A 22,219-nucleotide genomic window follows, 5' to 3' on the forward strand; every position below is an offset into this window, starting at 1 on the left:
CTGAATGTAATTTGATAGTCGAATTAATAGAGGAATTTGAGTGGTGCATGCATAAAAGCGAAAAGTGCGATCAATAGAGGAAGCATTGTTGAAGCACGGATAATAAAGGTCAACCATTGTTAATAGAGGTACAAAAGCATAGCATGCCGTTTATCAGGGGTAACCTGCTAATAGAGGCCTGGATAATCGAGGTTCAAATGTACTTGTGACCACATATTTAGGAGGTTTGATTAAAAAGAATGTCCGGTGCAATATAAGTCTATTTGTTGTACCGCTTGCAAGAAAATAATTTGTATATCCTTCACCATAGGATGGGGGTATACTAATTTCGTCATTCTGTTTGTAACTACTCGAAATATTCGTCTGAGACTCCATTAAGTATATATATTCTTGATCGTCGTGACATTTTATATCGATCTAGCCATGTCCGTCCGTCTGTCCGTCCATCCGTTCGTCCGTCCGTCTGTCTGTCGAAAGCACGCTAACTTCCGAAATCGAAGGAGCAGAGCTAGCCGCTTGAAATTTTGCACAAATACTTCTTATTAGTGTAGGTTGGTTGGGATTGTTAATGGGCCATATCGGTCCATGTTTTGATATAGCTGCCATATAAACCGATAATGAGTCTTGACTTCTAGAGTGTGCAATTCTTATCCGATTGGAATGAAATTTTGCACTACGTGTTTTGTTATGATATCCAACAACTGTGTCAAGTATGCTTCAAATCGGTTCATAACCTGATATAGCTGCCAAATAAACCGATCTTGGGTCTTGACTTCTTGAGCCTCTAGAGTGCGCAATTCTTATCCGATTGGAATGAAATTTTGCACTACGTGTTTTGTTATGATATCCAACAACTGCGCCAAGTATGGTTTATATCGGTCTATAACCTGATATAGCTGTCATATAAACCGATCTTGGGTCTTGACTTCTTGAGCCTCTAGAGTGCGCAATTCTTATCCGATTGGAATGAAACACGACGTGGTTTGCTACGATATTCTACAACAGTGCCAAGTATGGTTCAAATCGGTTCATAACCTGATATAGCTGCCATATAAACCGATTTGGGATCTTGACTTCTTGCGCCTCTAGGGTTCGCAATTATTATCCAATTTGCCTGACATTTTGTACGACGGATCTTCACATGACCATCAATATACGTATTTATTACGGTCTATAGCCTGATACAGCTCCCATATAAATCGATCTCTCTATTTTACAACTTGAGCCCCAAAGGGCGCAATTTTTATTCGAATTGTGGTCCAAAACGGACCATACCTTGATGTCGCTCTAATAGCAGAGCAAATCTTTCCTTATATACTTTTTTGCCTAAGAAGAGATTTCGGGAAAAGAACTCGACAATTGCGATCCATTGGGGAGGGTATATAAGATTCGGCCCGGCCGAACTTAGCATGCTTTTACTTGTTTACATTTTTATAATTATACTGGTAGCGTTACCAAACATCATGATTATGGCCCAAAAATAACTGCAACAAGTAAAAAGGCGTTAAGTTCGACCGGGCCGTACTTTAGATACCCACCACCTCGGGTATATATATATAAACCACCTTTTATCAAACTTTTTGTCCCATAGCAGTTATATCGCAATATGATCCGATTTGGACAAATATTAATAAGTACAAGTCATTGATCCATTGTGTATAACAAAATATTGGTCTTTTTAGTAGCTACATCTAAAAATAAACCGATCTGGACCATATACGTCACGGATGTCGAAAAGCCTTACATAAGTCAATGTGTCAAATTTCAATGAAATCGTCAAGACCTTAAATCGAGATATCGCTCTATATGGCAGCTAAATCCAAATCTGGACCGATTTAATGCGCCTTTTATGAGCGCAAGACCTTAAATCGAGAGATCGATCTCAATATATGGCAGCTATATCCAAATCCGGACCGATCTAGGCGAAATTGAAAAGGAATATCAAAGGGACTAGCGCAACTCACTGTCCCAAATTTTTGCATAATCGGACAATAAATGCGTCTTTCATGGGCCCAATACCTTAAATCGAGAGATCGGTCTATATGGCAGCTATATCCATATCTGATCCGATGAGGGTCAAATTGAAGAAAGATGTCGAAGGGCCTAAGGCAACTCACTGTCAAAAATTTCAGCAAAACTGGATAATTAATGTGGCTTTTATGGGCCTAAGACCCTAAATCGGAGGATCGGACTATATGGCAGCTATATCCAAATCTGAACCGATCGGGGCCAAATTGACGAAGGATGTTTAAGGGCCCAACACAATTCACTATCCCAAATTTTAGCAAAATCGGATAATAATGGTGGCTTTTATGGGCCTAAGACCCTAAATCGGAGGATCGGTCTATATGGCGGCTGTATCCAAATCTGGACCGATCTGAGCCAATTTGACGGAGGATGTTGAATGGCTTAAAGCAACTCACTGTCCTAAATTTCAATAAAATCGAATAATAAATGTGGATTATACTTTAGCCGCTGAGCGTTTCCTCTTTCTGAAAACGTTGTTCAGAAATTCACTACGTTTGTACAAGCGCATCAACTCCTTTGCTCTTCCACGTCTAAATTGTTTGTGCTTTGGTATAAGATCGTGTGCCTTATGGAACTTAGCTTGAACCCGTTTTTCAATATATGTATTTTGAATACTTTCAAGGTATATTTTCAGATCTTTAACCATTATATCGCCACTAGGCGTAGATTTGAATTGAAGCCTTTATTCGACAAACAATTTCAAGTGTTTTTATTTCCACCACCATAGGATAGAGGTATACTAATCTAGTCATTCCGTTGGAAACATCTCGAAATATTCGTCTAAGAATTCATATAGTATACATATTCTAGATTGTCTCGACATCATGAGTCGATCTAGCCATGTCCGTCTGCAGTCTTTTGAAATTTTGCACAAATTCTTAAAATTGGGTCCCTGGAGATTCAGAATGGGCCATATCGGTTTGGATTTAGATATATCTCCCATATAAACCGATCTCCCGATTCGACTTCTATAGCCCTTGGAAGGAGCAATTTTTGTCCGTTTTGGCTGAAATTTTGCATACAGTGTTCTGTTATGACTTCCAACAACTGTGCTAAGTACGGTCTAAGTCGGTCTTTAACCTGATATAGCTCCCATATAAACCGATCTCCCGATTTGACTTCTTGAGTCCTTACAAGCTGCAATTTTTGTCCGACTTGGCTGAAATTGAGCATGCGGTCCAAATACGGTCCAAATCGGTCTGTAATCTGATATAGCTCCCAGTGAACTAGTCTCTCGATCATTCTTGTTCGGTTCCAAACTTCTGTCAAAACCAGCAGGTTAAGTTCGAAGATGGGCTATATCGGAGTATATCTTGATATAGCCCCCATATAGACCGTTCCGCCGATTTAAGGTCTTTGGTCCCTAAAAGCCACATTTATTATCCCATTTTGATGAAATTTGGGACAGTGAGTTGTGTTAGGTCAGTCGACATCGTTCTTCAATTTGGCCTAGATAGGTTTAGATTCGGTTATGGCTGCCATATAGGCCGATCTCTCGATTCAACGTTTTGGGCACATAAAAGCCATATTTACTGTCTGATTTAGCGCGAAATTTGGGACAGTGAGTTGTGTTAGGTTGTTCGACAACTTTCTGCAATTTGGCCCAGATCGGTCCAGGTTTGGATATAGCTGCCATATAGACCGATCTCTCGACTTTTGGTTTTGTGCCCATAAAAGGCACATTTACAGACCGATTTCGCCGAAAATTGGTACAGTGAGTTGTGTTAGGCCCTTCGTTAGCTCTCTTTAATTTGGTCCAAAGCGATCTCTCGATTTAAAGTCTTAGCTCCATAAAAGGAACATTTATAATCCGATTGCGCTGAAATTTGACACAGTAACTCATGTTAAGCTTTTCGACATCCGTATCGTATATGGTTCAGATCGGTCTATATTTGAATATGGCCATCAAAAAGACCAATATTTTGTTCTACAAATCGGACCAAATCTGAAAGCTGCTATGGGCGCATAAATTATGCATTTTTCACCGGATTATGAGAAAATATGGGTTACATAAATACCCGAGGTGGTGGGTATTCAAAGTTCGACCCAGCCGAACTTAACGCCTTTTTACTTGTTGAACTTTAATATTAAAAATCGTCCATCATTTCATTTTAAATCCCCACGGTTGAAACACCCATTGTTGGTTAAATGAACAATTGGTGACATGTTATCGCTAAGAAATCACGGATTTTAAATTTCAGTTTTTAATAATTTTTTCTGTGTATTTAAATAACGCATTACGAGGGATTGCAAAAGTGTTGATTTCTCAGGATTCGGTGTGGCGTAAATTTTTACACACATTCTATAACCTTTAATTCTTATTTTAAATATGTTAACACTTATCGCGAACCATATTCACCTTGTCTGCATCAGTGAAAGATGATATGGGTTGTACTGCGTATTACAAAGTTTTCTTGGTGTGATTTAGAGATTTGTGCAGACATATGCCGCATGCAAACATGCTTAAGTTATTTAAAGGGTCGGGTTTTATTGGCTTTGTTTATTTTTTAGAAAATTTAAGGGACCTTTTATTATATATTTATTGGCTTTAAATAAGCATTGAACTACAGTTATCATGGTGTAAAAAAACTATTAAACCTCTGCAGCCATTGCTTAACGAAAGTTTGTATTAGGAAATGTATTATAAGTTCCACCATAGGAAGGAGGTATATTAATTTGGCTATTCTATTTGTAATACCTCGAAATATTCGTCTAAGATCGCATAAAGTGTATATATTCTTGATCGTCATGTCATTTTAAGTCGATTTAGCAATGTCCGACCGACTTTCCGTCCGTCCGTCTGTATGAAGAAAGCACGCTAAGTGCACTTCTTGTAATTGCAGTTCAGTAAGGATTGTAAATGGGCCATATCGGTCTATGTTTTGATATAGCTGCCATATAAACCCTTCTTGGATCTTGGCTTCTTGAGCCTATAAAGGGTGCAGTTCTTATCCGATGCGGCTGAAATTTTGCACACATCGTTTTGGTATGCCTTTTAACAACTGCGTCAAGTATGGCCTAAAACAGTTTATATGCTAATATAGCTGTCATATAAACCGATCTCCCGATTAGACTTCTTGAGCCTCTAGAGGGCGAGATTGTGATCTAATTTGCCTGAAAGTTGGCACTTGTCGTTTTAGTATGACTTCTAACAAACGCCACATAAATCCATAACCTGATTTGAGTCATTAAGTCCTAGACGGTGCAATTATTATCCAATTTTACTGGAATTTGTATACGTCGTTTCGTTATGACTTCCACCATCTGTGCCAATTATGGTCTAAATCGGCTAATAACCTGATATAGATGCCGTATAAATCGAACTCATGATCGACGGATTCTGCTAAAAATTTATACAAACTGAATTCAGTTAAAGGGTATAATTTTATTTTATGTACCAACTTTCTGTCAAACCAGGAAATTTAAAGCTTCTAGGAACCGAACAAGTATAATTGAGAGATCGGTCTATATGGCAGCTATATCCAAATCTAAACCGATCTGGGCCAAATTGAAGAGGGATGTCGAAGGCTGTAACACAATTCACTGTCCGCAATTTCGGTGACATCGGACAATAAATGCACCTTTTATGGGCCCAAAACCTAAAACCGAGAGATCGGCTTAAGTGGCAGCTATATTCAAATCTGCACCGATCTGGGCCAATTAAAGAAGGACGTCGAAAAGCCTAACGCAACTCACTCTCTCAAATTTCGGCAAAATCGGACAATAAATGCGTCCTTTACGGCCCCAAAACCTAAAACCGAGAGATCGGTCTATATGGCAGCTATATTCAAATCTGGACCGATCTGGGCCGAATTGACGAAGGATGTCGAAGGTCCTAACACAACTCACTGTCTCAAGTTTCAGCAAAATCGGGTAATAAATGTGGCTTTTATGGGCCTAAGACCCTAAATCGGCCGATCGGTCTATATGATGGCTATATCAAGATATAGTCCGATATAGCCCATTTCCGATCTTAGCCTGCTTATGGACCAAAAAAGAATCTGTGCAAAGTTTCAGCTCAATATCTCTATTTTTGAAGACTGTAGCATGAATTCACCAGACAGACGGACGGACAGATATGGCTAGATCGTCTTAGATTTTTACGCTGATCAAGAATATATATACTTCATAGGGTCGGAAATGGATATTTCGATGTGTTGCAAACGTAATGACTTATTCATTTAACCCCTTATCCTGTGGTGGTGGGTATAACAAGTAAAACGTGTTATGTTGGGCCGTGCCGAACTGTGGATACCCACAACAATGGATATATTAATCATCCTATTTTACGGAAACGACACACGGACATCGTTAAATCGCCTTAGAATTTTACGCCGATCCAGAATATATATACTTTGAAGGGTCGAAAATGGATATTTCGATATACTGCAAACAGAATAACAAAATGAATTTACCCCCTATTCTATGGTTGTGGGAATAAAAAAAACACTGACGTAAATAATTTAGTAAAAATTTTAGACAGACAAATTTAAATGAGAATCAGTAAGGAAAAGCCAAAGTCAGGCGGAGGATAGCTATTGAAAAGCTGAATAGAACCTTGTAAGATTTTTATTTCGATACGACTTAAATGGTCGCTACTACGACCTGGCTCGGTTTTCATGAAATTTTGCACACGTATCAGACATGAAATAAAACATCCATGCAAAATTGTGTAAAGATCGGACTAAAATTGTGGCTTCTACAGCCTTAATAGATCTAATCGGATGACGTCACGCGAAATCTCATGTCAAATTTTGTAAGGATCGGACCAAAACTGTGGATATTAAAGATTTAAAAAGCCAAATCGGATGAAAGATTTAAATGTATCGGATGAAAGGTATAAATCTGAACCGATTTGATGAAATGCCAACTTTGGTAAAAATCTAACCGAAATTGTCCTTTTTACAGCTTTAAAAAGGCATATCGGATGAAAGATATATACGGGAGCTATATCTAAAACTGGACCGATTCTTTTTTTTTAATCAATAGCGATCGTCCTTGGACCAAAAAAGTGACTTGTTCACAATTTTATGAAAATCAGACAATAAATGAAACCTGTACCTTGATTACAGGAATACATGGACAAACAGACAGACGGACATAGCTATATCGAATCAGGAAGTGATTCTAAGCCGATCTGTATATTTATCGATGGGGTAGATCTTCTCCTTCTTAGCGTTGCCAACAAATGCACATATTTTAATACCCTGTACTACATTGGTGGTGTAGGGTAAAAATAGTATATAAGCACATTGTAGTAGTAGTAGCATTGTGTGGTACACTGAGGCGGCAGCCCTTGCCGATAAAGGAATTCATTGGGTCAATCCGGTACATACAACCGGCTGCCATGGGATTGCAAGCAAATTGTAATGTAAATATATATAATGGATTAAGAATAAATTATACACTACTACTCTTTAAGCCTAGTTTTAACATCGAATTTTCGCCCGAACAACTGTCAAAACGCACTTTAAAAAGTTGTGATGAAGATACTGCGAACACACTCCGTAGAAAACGCAATGATTTCTACACTGAAAGAAAAATTGATGCCTTATAGAGTCAATGGTATTGAAAGTAAAGAAATACCGTGAATTAATGCTTTACATCATCCGTACCATCCGAAATTGCTTTGGTATTATTTACTATCATTATCGTTAGTATCAATTTTTCGTTCGGTATATTAGCAAAATAGTAGCGACATATCGCTGCGTCTGTATAAATTTCGCTTCAATTAATTGTAAATGTAATTAAATGCTCACGAAATGGGCACCAATCCTAAAATCTAAATCAAATCAATCCAAAATTCTGCTTCAATGCTGTTATCTTTGTTGTGTGTTATTGTTTGACTTTTGTTTGCGTTCTGGCGAATAATAAAGTCCGTCGTATTTTGCAATAATTCAATAGGCATTTTCGCTGAGAATGAAATCAGTGCTAGGTTTTACATATTAGTTTTTGAAAATTAGTTTTATTTTAATAGAATGTAATGTATAAACTAAACAAGTAAAAGCGTGCTAAGTTCGGCCGGGCCGAATCTTATATACCCTCCACCATGGATCGCATTTGTCGAGTTCTTTTCCCGGCATCTCTTCTTAGGTAAAAAAAAGGAATATAAGAAAGATTTGCTCTGCTATTTTAGCGATATCAAGATATGGTCCGGTTTGGACCACAATTAAATTATATGTTGGAGACCTGTGTAAAATGTCAGCCAATTCGAATAAGAATTGCGCCCCTTGGAGGCTCAAGAAGTAAATTAGAGAAATTGATTTATATGGGTGCTGTATCGGGCTATAGACCATAATAAATACGTATGTTAATGGTCATGAGAGGATCCGTCGTACAAAATTTCAGGCAAATCGAAAAATAATTGCGACCTCTAGAGGCTCAAGAAGTCAAAATCCCAGATCGGTTTATATGGCAGCTATATCTGGTTATGAACCGATTTGAACCAAACTTGGCACAGTTGTTGGATATCATAACGAAATACTTCATTCAAATCGGATAAAAATTGCGCCCTCTAGAGGCTCAAGAAGTCAAGACCCAAGATCGGTTTATATGACAGCTATATCAAGTTATGGACCGATTTGAACCACACTTGGCACAGTTGTTGGATATAATAACAAAACACGTCATGCAGAATTTCATACCAATCGGATAAGAATTGCGCACTCTAGAGGCTCAGGAAATCAAGACCCAAGATCGGTTTATATGACAGCTATATCAGGTTATGCACCGATTCAAACCATACTTGGCACAGTTATTGAATATCATAGCAAAACACGTCGTGCAAAATTTCATTTCAATCAGATAAGAATTGTGCACTCTAGAGGCTCAGGAAATCAAGACCCAAGATCGGTTTATATGGCAGCTATATCAGGTTATAGACCGATTTAAACCGTGCTAAGCACAGTTGTAGGATATCATAACAAAACACGTCTTGCAGAATTTCATACCAATCGGATAAGAATTGCGCACTCTAGAGACTCAAGAATTCAAGACCCAAGATCGGTTTATATGGCAGCTATATCAAAACATGGACTGATATGCCCCATATGCAATACCAACCGACCTACACTTATAAGAAATATTTGTGCAAAATTTCAAGCGGCTAGCTGTACTCCTTCGAAAGTTAGCGTGCTTTCGACAGACAGACGGAAGGACGGACGGACAGACGGGTATATATGCAAACCACCTTTCGTCAAAATCCGGAAATAATATTGGTCTTTTTAGTAGCTATATCTAAAAACTGACCGATCGAAAAGCCTAACATAAGTCACTGTCAAATTTCAAAGAAATCAGATTATAAATGCGCATTTTTTGGGACCAAGACTTTAAATCGAGCTATCGGTCTATTGTATATAGCAGCTATATCCAAATCTGGACCGATTTCGTTCAAGTTTCAGAAAATGTCGAAGAGCCTAACACAACTCACTGTCCCCAATTTCGGTGACATCGGACAATAAATGCGCCTTTTATGGGTTCAAAATCTTAAATCGACAGATCGGTCTATATGGCAGCTATATTCAAATCTGGACCGATCAGGTCCAATTTGTAGAAGGATGTCAAGGGCCTAACACAACTCACGGTCCCCAAATTTAGGCGAAATCGGACAATACCCAATACCCCAAATCGGGGGGTTCGGTTTATATGGGGGCTATATTGGGATATAGTCCGATATAGCCCATTTTCGAACTTAACCTGCTTATGGACAAAAAAGAGTCTCTGCAAAGTTTCAACTCAATATCTCTATTTTTAAAGACTGTAGCAACAGACAGGCGGACGGACATGGCTAAATCGTCTTAGATTTTTTCGCTGATCTAGAATATATATACTTTATGTGGTCGGAGTGTATATTTGGATGTGTTGCAAAGGGAATGACGAAATGAATGTACCCCCATCCTTCGGTCGTGGATGTCACCTTATAAGTTGAAGGTTAATAAACTTATTCATTATGTTAGGTATTCAAAGTCAGCACTGCCCGGCCCGACCAAACTTAGTACGTTTTTATACCCTCCACCATAGGATGGGGGTATACTAATTTCGTCATTCTGTTTGTAACTACTCGAAATATGCGTCTGAGACCCCACAAAGTATGTATTTTCTTAATTGTCATGTCATTTTAAGTCGATCTAGCCATGTGCGTCCGTCTTTCCGTCCGTCCGTCTGTCTGTCGAAACACGCTAACTTTCAAAGGAGTAAAGCTAGCCGCTTGAAATTTGCATAAATACTTTTTATTAGTGTAGGTCGGATGGGATTGTAAATGAGCCAAATCGGTCAATGTTTGATATAGCTGTCATATAACCGATCTTGGATCTTGACTTCCTGAGTCAATAGAGCCACGCAATTCTCATCTGATTGGCTGAAATTTCGCATAAGGTGTTTTTTTATGACTTCCATTAACAGTGCTAAGTATGGCGCAAATCGGTACATAACTTGTTATAGCTGCCATATAAACCGGTCTAAGATCTTGACTTCTTGAGGCTATACAGGGCGCAATTCTCATGCGATTTGGCTGAAATTTTGTACAACAGCTTCTCCCATGACCTTCAACATACGTGTCCAATATGGTCTGAATCGATCAATAGCTTGATACACCTCCCTTAAAAACCTATCTCGCAATTTTACTTATTGAACCCCTACAAGGCGCAATTCTTATCCGAGTGAACTGATATATAACACAATGATTTCTACAATGTTCAGCATTCATTTGTGGTCCGAATCGGACTATAACTTGATACAGCTCCAATAGCATAGCAGTTCTTATTCTTTATTCTTTGTTTGCCTTAAAGAGATACCGCGCATAGAACAATTTCGGACCAAGGTGGAGGGTATATAAGATTCGGCCCGGCCCAACGCTCTTAGTTGTTAATTGTTTGGTTACATCAGTTTACATCCCCGAATCTGAATGAAACAAATTTCCAGTTTTTCTTAACTTGTTTTATTATTTCACAGAATTTTTCGATTGCAATAAATAGCCGAGTTAATTGTTTTTGATGGATTTTCTACCCAATTTGCATTCAGTGCTACACCATCCATATTGTGTTTTATATTGGAAAGTCATCATTCAATGTATCTTTGCATAAACAGCGATTAAAAACGAGTAAAATTAATTACACAAATATTGCATGCAATCATAAATAATAATAATGCAACCGCACCGCCAACAACAAGAGTCCTCTTCAACAATGCAACAATTTTCACTGGAAAAAAACACTGCTCTCGATTTTGTTCACTTTGCCCCATTTCACAGCAGGAATGGCAGTGGTGCGATTATAGCAAACATTGTGTGTATGGCGTCCTGCAAGAACAGAGAGTATTTATAAATTATGAATTGCAATATACATTTTGCTGCCAGCGAAAACGAAAGCTACAAAGGACACGAATGAAACGGAACCAAGCCGAAAGTAACAAAAACACCAACATCAACATGCGCAGCATGAAACTCAGAAAGTACTGCGTATAGTTTAATAGTAACAGCTGTGTCTGGTTTGGTCATGATATTGCTGCACTTTTTGGAGACCCTTAGGGCATTTGCAACCTGCCTTTAAAGCACTCGAGAAATTTTGCTTGTAAAACGTATGACTTTGAGTCCTTTGTAAAATTTTTTACAGAATCGATGGCGAAGGGTTCCCAAGATTCGACGTAGCTGAACCTAGAGTTGTTCATATACATTTGAGGGCGAAGATTCATAGATATCGCCTGTCTCAGCAATGGTATCGTAAAACCGATACCAATCATGAAGGAGCTGAAACTCAATGATGTTATTTTTTCAGGCAAGATCTTCGTGTGCCAATGTGCTTAGGCGCGAAAAATTTCTTTACGAACAGCGTCTGCGTGCTAAGGTTCTTGATTCTACACGAGGAAGTAAGAGCTTTTGGTCGTTCGTGAAAAAAGTAAAGTGTAGTTCTTTATCTATTCCAACTCTTGTTAAGGATGATCAAACGTTCACGGACCCGGTTGATAAGGATAACCTGTTGGCTGATATATTTGCAGGCAACTCTTCCCTGCCGGATAGCAATCACCCACCCCCCTCAATCGAAAATGTATCTGGCGTCATGCCCCAAATATTTTTTTCGAACTCGTGGAGTAAAAGGGTTCTTGAGAATCTAGACGTAAATAAACCCCCGGTCCCGGATGGAATATCAACACTTGTCTTACGCAAGTGTTCTTCGACCCTCGATCGTCCATTACGCAACCTTTTCAACCTTGCCTACCGTGCGGTAGTCTTCTTTTTGGCGCGTTGGAAGGTTGCGAACGTTTAGCCAATACCCAAGAAAGGTGAGGCAAAAAACCCTGCAAATTATCGGCCAATTGCGATATGCTCCTCTTCCTCCAATGTCATGGGGAGCGTGGTTAATCACCATCTTGTGTGGTATTTGAAGTCTAATGACCTTCTTAGCGACCAACAGAATGGGTTCCGCAGCAATCGCTCTACGGGCGACCTCACGGCACTTCTGTCGGAACTTTGGAGTCACTGAATCCACCAGTTTGGTGAGCGTAAAGTTGTGGCTCTGGAAATCTCCATGGCATTTGATAGGGTCTTGCATGGTGCACTACTATCAAAGCTTGTCGCATTTAGTGTTGGTAATGGCTTCGTTCGATTTATTTCAAGCTTTCTCAGAGATCGCACTATTCGAGTCGTTATAGATGGGTTCTCATCCAATGAGCACAAACTGACCGCAGGTGTACCCCAGGGCTCTGTTCTTTCTCCTTCTCTTTTTCTTATTTTCATCAACGATCTGTTGGGTCAGACATCGAATCCGATCTACTCATTTGCGGATGACAGTAATCTCTGTCATTCGTACTCATTCGACCATAGGCCGAGTCTTCGAGAGATTGAGGACAAGAGGCGGGTTATGGACGACACACTCTGCCAGGATTTGCTGTCCATTTCAGAGTGGGTTTGAATGAATCGAGTAGATTTTAATGTACGTAAGACTCAGTACTGCTTGTTGTCACACAAACGATTCGCTGTCCCATTACGATCATCTTTGTCTATCAACGGTGAAGATTTTGAGCAATCAGTAGCTCTTGATGTTCTGGGCATGAAAATACAAGTGATGTTGAGGCTTCCTTAAACGGTGTAAAAATTACTTCACTCCGTCTGAACTTCTTAATATCTACACCACTTTCATAAGACCCAAAATGGAGTACAAATCACATGCATGGGCTGGAGCTTCAAAATCATCCCTGGAGCTACTGGACCGTGTACAGAGGGGAGCGATGGCGTTGTTTGGGGAGAGTAGGGCATACGACTCTATTGCCTCCCTTCATCATCGTCACAATGTGGGTTGTTTGGCGTTGTTCTTTCGGTACTTTCATGGTGTGTGTTCGTCCTATATTCATATTCTTATTCCTTATGTAAGAATGTATGTCAGGGATAATCGACATTCCAGGAACTTACACCCGTTTGCAATTGACTGGCCAGCGGACCGCACAATGCATTATGGAGAGAATTCTTATTTCGCCCGAACCGTTAGTATGTGGAATCGACTTCCGGCTAATGTTTTTCCCACCCACTTTGACATCCAAAGATTTAAGACAAATGTCAATAAGCACTACATCCTTTTCCCCGCCTCCAAATCCTAATTTCCTCTCGCCAACGCAATGCACTGCATTCATAGGTGACATCCCCTGCGTGATGGCTGACAGAAAAAAGAAAAAAAAAAAGTAAAAGCGTGCTAAATTCGGCCGGGCCGAATCTTATAACCCTCCACCATGGATCGCATTTGTCGAGTTCTTTTCCCCGCATCGCTCTGCTATTAGAGCGATATCAAGATATGGTCTTATTTGGATCACAATTAAATTATATGTGGGAGACCTGTGTAAAATGTCAGCCAATTCGAATAAGAATTGCGCCCTTTGGGGCTCAAGAAGTAAAATAGAGGAGTCGATTTATATGTTAGCTGTATCAGGCTATAGACCGATTAAGATCATAATAAACACGTATCTCATGACCATCAGCATGAGAGGATCCGTCGTACAAAATTTCAGGCAAATCGGATAATAATTGCGATCTCTAGAGGCTCAAGAAGTCAAGTCCAGATCGGTTTATATGACAGCTATATCAGATTATGAACCGATTTGAACCATTCTTAATACAGTTATTGGAAGTCATAACAAAACACCACATGCAATATTTCAGCCAAATCGGATAGGAATTGCTCCCTGTAGAGGCTCACGAAGTCAAGACCCCAGATCGGTTTATATGGCAGCTATATCAGGTTATGGACCGATTTAAACTATTCTCAGCACAGTTGTTGAGAGTCATAACAAAACACCTCATGCAAAATTTTAGCCAAATCGGATAATAATTGCGTTCTCTAGGGGCTCAAGAAATCAAGACCCCAGATCGGTTTATATTGCAGCTATATGAAATTATGGACCTATTTAAACTGTTCTTAGCACAGTTGTTGGAAGTCATAATAAAACACTTCATGCAAAATTTCAGACAAAACGGATAAGATTTGTGCGCTCTAGTGGCTCAAGAAGTCAAGACCCAAGATCGGTTTATATGGCAGCTATATCAAAACATGGACCGATATGGCCCATTTACAATCCAACCGACCTACGCTAATAAGAAGTATCTGTGCGAAATTTCAAGCGGCTAGCTTTACTCCTTCGAAAGTTAGCGTGCTTTCGATAGACAGACGGACGGACAGACGGACGAACATGGCTACCTCGGCTTAAAATGTCATGACGATCAAGAATACATTTACTATATGGGGTCTTAGATGACTATTTCGAGGAGTTACAAACAGAATGACGAAATTAGTATGGTGGAGAGTGGAGGCTCATCACACTATTTTGGGAGATCGGTCTTTATGCAGCTATATCCAAATATGGTTCGATCTGGACGATGTTTGACGCAAAGGTGTAGAGGTCTATTAAAACTCAATGTTTCAAATTTCATCAAAATCGGACGATCAATGTTCCTTTTTTAGGCTCAATACTCTATATCGGGAGATCGGCCTATGTGTTAGCTATATCCAAATATGGTCCGATCTGAACTATATTATGTAAATGTATTTGTATTCATTTATTGATTTCATGATAGTACAAAAAGTATTAACTTATAATTAGTACTATCTACTCGGCAAAGGTGCTGTTATATAAATATGTATTATAATTAATTTAAACAATTTTTTTATACCCACCACCGAAGGATGGGGGTATATTCATTTTGTCATTCCGTTTGCAACACATCGAAATATCCATTTCCGACCCAATAAAGTACATATATTTTTGATCAGCGTAAAAATCTAAGACGATTTAGACATGTCCGTCCGTCTGTCCGTCTGTCTGTTGAAATCACGCTACAGTCTTTAAAAATTGAGATATTGAGTTGAAATTTTGCACAGATTCTTTTTTTATCCATAAGCAGGTTACGTTCGAAGATGGGCAATATAGGACTATATCTTCATATAGTCCATATAAACCGATCCGCCGATTTAGGGTCTTAGACCCATAAAAGACACATTTATTATCCGATTTTGCTGAAACTTGGGACAGTGAGTTGTGTCAGGCCCTTTAATATCCCTCACTAATTTCGTGCAGATCGGTCCAGTTTTGGATATAGCGGCCGTATAGACCGATCTCTCGATTTCAGGTTTTGGGCCGATAAAAGGCCCCTCTACATACGTATACAGTATGGCACTGATCGGTTAAGATTTGGATATAACTACCATATAGACCGATCTCTCTATTTAAGGTTTTGGGCCCATAAAAGGTGCATTTATTGTCCGATGTCGCCGAAATTCAGGACAGTGACTTTGACTTCCATCTGCAATATGGCCCAGATCAGTCCAGATTTGAATATAGCTGCCATATAGACAGATATCTCGATTTGAAGTTTTGGCCCCATAAAAGGCGCATTTATAATCCGATTTCACTGATATTTGGCACAGTGACTTATGTTAGGCTTTTCGAAAACCGTGTCGTATATAGCTCAGATCGGTTTATTTTTAGATAAAGCAACTTAAAAGACCAATATTTTGTTATACTCAATTGAACAATGACTTTTACTTATAAGTATTTGGTCCAAATCGAAACATATTTTGATATAACTGCTAGGGGACAAAAGGTATAAAATTTTCACCGAATTTTGATGAAAGGTGGTTTACGTATATTCCCGAGGTGGTGGGTATCCAAAGTTCGGCCCGGCCGAACTTAACGCCTTCTTACTTGTTATTTCCCAAATTCATATCTTTTAAAAGAAATTAATCAATAAAAACAAAAGATTATATTAACAAGTAAAAAGGCGTTAAGTTCGGCCGGGCCGAACTTTGCATCCACCACCTCGGGTATATATGTAAACCACCTTTCATCAAAATTCGGTGAAAATTTCATACCTTATGTCCCATATCAGTTATATCAAAATAGGTTCCGATTTGGACCAAATACTAATAAATATACTAGCTAAATCTAAAAATAAACCGATCTGAACTATATACGACACGGATTTCGAAAAGCCTAATGTAAGACACTGTTTCAAACTTCAGTGAAATCGGATTATAAATGCGCCTTTTATTGGGCCAAGACTTTAAATAGAGATATCGCTCTACATGGCAGCTATATCCAAATCTGGACCGATTTGGGTCAAGTTGCATAAAAATGTCGAAGAGCCTAATACAAAGCACTGTCCCAAATTTCGGCGAAATCGTACAATAAATGCGCCTTTTATAGGGCCAAGACTTTAAATCGCGATATCGGTCTATATGACAGCTATATCCAAATCTGTACCGATCTGTACGATATTGCAGAAGTATATCAAGGCCCCTAACCTAACTCACTGTCCCAAATTTCGGCGACATCGGACAATAAATGAGCATTTTATGGGCCAAAAAACCATAAATCAAGAAATCGGTCTATATGGCAGCTATATCCAAATCTGAACCGATCTGAACCAAATTGAAGAAAGATGTCGAAGGGGCTAACACAACTCATTGTCCCGAATTTCAGAAAAATCGGATAATAAATGTGGGTTTTTTTGGCCTAACACCATAATACGAAGGATCGGTCTATATGGCAGCTATATCCAAATCTAGACCGATCTGAGCCAAATTGACGGAGGATGTCGATGGGCCTTACACAATTCACTGTCCCGAATTTCATCAAAATCGGATAATAAATGTGGCTTTTGTGGGCCTAAGACCCGGAATCGGAGGATCGGTCTATATGGCAGCTATATCCAAATCTGAACCGATCTGGGCCAAATAACCGGAGGAAGTCGAAGGGCCTAACGCAACTCACTGTCCCAAATTTCAGCAAAATCGGTTAATAAATGTGGCTTTTATGGTCCTTTGACCCTAAATCGGAGGATCGCTCTATATGGCAGCTATATCCAAATCTGGACCGATCTGAGCCAAATTGATGAGGAATATTGAAGGGCCTAACACAACTCACTGTCTCAAATTTCAGCCAAATCGGATAATAAATGTGGCTTTTATTGGCCTAAGACCATAAATCGGCGGATCGGTCTATATGGGGGCTATATCAAGATATAGTCCAATATAGCCCATCATCGAACTTAACCTGCTTATGGACAAAAAAAGAATCTGTGCAAAGTTTCAGCTCAATATCTCTATTTTTAAAGACTGTAGCGTGATTTCAACAGACAGACAGACAGACGGACGGACATGTCTAGATCGTCTTAGATTTTTACGCTGATCAAGAATATATGTACTTTGTAGGGTCGGAAATGGATATTTCGATGTGTTGCAAACGGAATGACAAAATGAATATTCCCCCATCCTTCGGTGGTGGGTATAAAAAACAAAAAAATATAAATATATTAAGAGGTATAAATTGAGGTTTTATATCAACATCTAATTCAAAATTATTGTAATGGAGTGAAGTGCTTGGCAAGGTTTATTTTGAAAACATTATAATTTGATGTTAATCGTAATCTAAATGGAAGGTTTTTCAAAGACGAATGGTACTTATGAAAAATTGTCATTCAGAAATGAGATATCGACATCTTATTGGCTTCATAATGTTCAACCTAGCAGACCTTGAGGAAACCAATCAATCATGGAGGTATTTAGGCTCAGCAGAGTAAATAATTCTATGTAATACCAGAATTGAACTAAGTCCAAGAAGATTTGTAAAATCCATGCTGTAAAACGCCGTAGCCAAATGAGTAGCCATGTACAAAGCGTACAATGGCGTTGGAGACGACGTGCAGTTTATTTCGATGGACAGCGTCACAGTTAGCATAAATCTCACAACAATATAGCAGTTTGAAAGGAGATAAGAATGGGTGATTCAACAAAAAGGTTTAGAGGGGTACCTGAGCCCGCTGTGCCAAATTTTATCGAAATAGGATGAAAAATGCTTCTTTATAAGCTCATTACATTTTTTCGGGAGATCGGTCTATAAGGCAGCTATATCCAAATATGGTCCGGTTGACAGGAATGGGTGGAGGTCTACCAGAACATATTGTGCCAAATTTCACCGAATTCGGGTAACAATGGATCTTTTATGGCCTCAATGCCCTATATCGGGAGATCGGGTGGTCGGTATATTGGGCAGCTATATCCAAATATAGTCCGTTCTGAACCAAACTTCACAAAAATGAGTAGGGGTCTACCAGAACTCTCTGTGCCGAATTTAATCGAAATCGGATAAAAAATGAGTAATTTATTACCCCAAGACTTCAAATCTGGAGATCGGTCTACATAGCGGCTATATATAACTAAAATCCGATTTTATGAGATTAGAAGGTCGGGTTTATATACAAAGAATACGAAATCATCAAAAATTGTTCGGAAATGTTTTTATATCAAAGTTATCTGCAACATTATAAATACCCAGCTTTTGGGTATAAATGTGTAAATACCCGGTATTTACCCAATTTTCCGGGTAAATACCTTTGGGTATTTACCCATCGACCCATCTCTAGATAGAACACAAGTCTCGCTTATTGTACCCGCCATGGCAGGCCACTCTCTGACTAAAGAAATTACAGGTGTAGTTCTTCTTGTTCTTATTGTTCGACGACTTGTCTGAATTATCGAAAAACACCTTAAATTTCTTGGAGATCAATCTTGATTTTTATGGAGTATTTAACTTTTGCAGGGAATGCATTATCTGATTTAAAAAGATTTCCTTTTTGAGAAAAACTAATAATTGGCACTGATAAAAACTCAGATATTACAGGACGTTCAAAACAAGTTGTTATATTTTAATCCCGTCTTTTGTACATTCTAATATTTGGATTAAATGTTGAAGAAGTTGTGATTTAAGTTGATTTTTGAATCAATTTTGCTGTGTTATTCAAAGTTTGAGCTTTCATCTTTAGTCGAGTGTATGGTTCATTATAAAGTGTTTCATTTTGTATTTGTTTGGTGCATGCATCAATGGCCAAATCGCATGTCCTTGTCGCTATAATTCTTGAAACAATGATATCCTTGATGTTTTTACTGCACCAAATGTATAAAACGAAGGATGGGATTTCGATGCAGTGGTTCACAAATTTCTTTTATTATTGTTCTCTAACTTTAAGATATATAGTAATTAAGATAATTACAAAAGTTAGGATAAATGGTTCATGGGAGATTTAAAAGTGTGTAAAAAGATTAAAAAATACATTTGACATAGGTTTGTTCAAAATCTCTTTACTTATGTGTGACATTGTTTTTTATTCGTTTAAATGTTCTTTATGTTGGCTTTGCTGCAGTGGTTCTTTCTGGAAGGATAACTCGTGGCAAACAGTTTGTCTATCGCTGCTGATAAACTGCGTTTATGCAAAACAATGCGAGTGAAATATGCATTTTTCAAGTGCTTTGCGGTTGATAGTTTGCAGTTTTGTATTTCAAATACATTCTAAGGAATCTGTTTGACTAAGAGTGCAGCGGAAACGACGATGTCGACTAGGTCCTTGCTCGCATATTATGAATATAAATATTCATAATGCAAAGCAATATCTTGGGTTGCAACTAACAAACACAAGTTGCGCGAATCGTGGTGTTTGGAGTTGCTATTGGAGATTGTATGTAAAACTCGTTAAAAGTATGAGAAGGGTTTTTGCAAAAAGGGGTTAAAAGTTTACCTTAATAAAGCTAAGTTTAGTGTGAAATTGAGAACTTAAAGGAATTTCCTAACCAATTATTTTACGTATTAACAACACACATGACATACATTAGTCTAAACGTATTGGTCTTGCTTTAATGAATATGCCAACTATGCTTGTGTGTAAACAATGTATTGTGGAATTTTGTTGCGACTTTGATCGAATTTATTTATAATCTTGGGCGTAGATTTTATCGTTGTGGAAATGTCGACACTATGAAAATTAAAATCATAAATGACGGAATTACAAACCCAAAAAAAAAACAAATTATTCAAAAACAAGTAAAAGGACCGGGCCGAATCCTATATTCCCTTCACCATGAATCGTATTTGTCTGTTCTTTGCCCGGTATCTCTTTAAATGCAAACAAAAAATAATGGATAAGAGTTGCTATGCTATTGAAGCTATATCAGGTTATAGACCTATTCGGTAGTAGAAGTCATTATATATTTCAGCTATATCAAAACATCCCCTTGCCGATATCGAAACAGGAGAGGAAGCCTTCGAAACGGGACCTCACTAGCCTTGTGTGGGTGAGTCATCCGGTTAGATTGGGAACAATGTGTACGCCAGCACAGGTACTTCGACATCAGCAGCTAGTGAAGTATCTGTGGTGGAACCGTTCACTCCACAAGTGTCCAGCGTCCTGAGGAAGAGTGGTTCCACTGCTTTCTCAGCAGCCCCTGGATGTGCAAGGAAACTCATCATGATAAGATCGATCGAATCTTGAGAGGATGAACTCCTGGCGGAATCAGAAGACGTGGCTAGCGCAACAGTTGTAGAAATTCTGAATCCTGACTATGGTCCGGTTTCTGCAGATAAATCTCCACCATTGTAGGGCCGCTTCGTCGGCACAAAAAGTCCAGGAACCGTGGGTGCGTTCGTGGACTAATTCTTGGACTTTAACTAGTAAAGGATACGGATAATGGGAGACACAGAGCCATTTTATATGGAATATCAGGCTATAGATAAAACATATCGTGCAAAAGTTTAGTTAAATCGGACAAAAATTTTGGCTACGAGGGGCTCAAGATGTCAAATCGGGATGGCTGTTTATATGGGAGCTATATCAGGTTATACACCAACTTAGACCATACTTGGCGCAGTTGTTGGAAGTTATAATAATTTATCACATGCTCAGTTTCAGCCAATTTGGACAAAAATTGCGGCTACGAGGGGCTAAAGAAGTCAAATAGGGAGATCGGTATATAAAGGAGATATATGTAAATCTAAGCCGATAGCCCATTTGCAATCCCCAAGTACCTACATCAATATTAAGTATCCGTGCAAAATTTCAAGGGGCTAACTTTACGCGATCGACCGCTATCGTGATTTCTGCAGACGGACTGGAACGGCTAGACCCACGCAGAACGTCGAGACGATCATGAATATATATACCCAATTTGGCTTTTGCACATATCGTTTTGGTATGATATCCAACAACTGTGCCAAGTATGGTTTAAATCAGTCCATAGCCTGATATAGCTGCCATATAAACTGATCTCCTGCTTAGATTTCTTGAGCTTCTAGCGGGCGCAATTCTTATCTGACAGACGAACGGAAGGACGGACATGGCTAGATCGACTTAAAATGTCATGACGATCAAGAATATATTGGGTTGTCCAAAAAGTAATTCTCGGTAATATAGTAGTAATATAGTCGGCGTTGACAAATTTTTTCAACGGCTTGTGACTCTTTAATTGCATTTTTTCTTCTGTCAGTTATCAGCTGTTACTTTTAGCTTGCTTTAGAAAAAAAGTGCGCGAAATTTTGTTTACATTTACATGTATTGAAAGAAATTCATTTAACAAACCGAATCAACGCTTGTGATATGCACCTTAAACGCAATGAATTCGATCCGTTTTTAAAACGAACAAGTAAAAGCGTGCTAAGTTCGGCCGGGCCGAATCTTATATACCCTCCACCATGGATCGCATTTGTCGAGTTCTTTTCCCGGCATCTCTTCTTAGGCAAAAAAGGATATAAGAAAAGATTTGCTCTGGTGTTAGAACGATATCAAGATATGGTCCGGTTTGGACAACAATTAAATTATATGTTGGAGACCAGTGTAAAATGTCAGCCAATTCGAATAAGAATTGCGCCCTTTGGGGGCTTAAGAAGT

Source organism: Stomoxys calcitrans, chromosome 4, assembly GCF_963082655.1.
Source record: "Stomoxys calcitrans chromosome 4, idStoCalc2.1, whole genome shotgun sequence".
Classification (NCBI taxonomy): Eukaryota; Metazoa; Arthropoda; class Insecta; order Diptera; family Muscidae; genus Stomoxys; species Stomoxys calcitrans.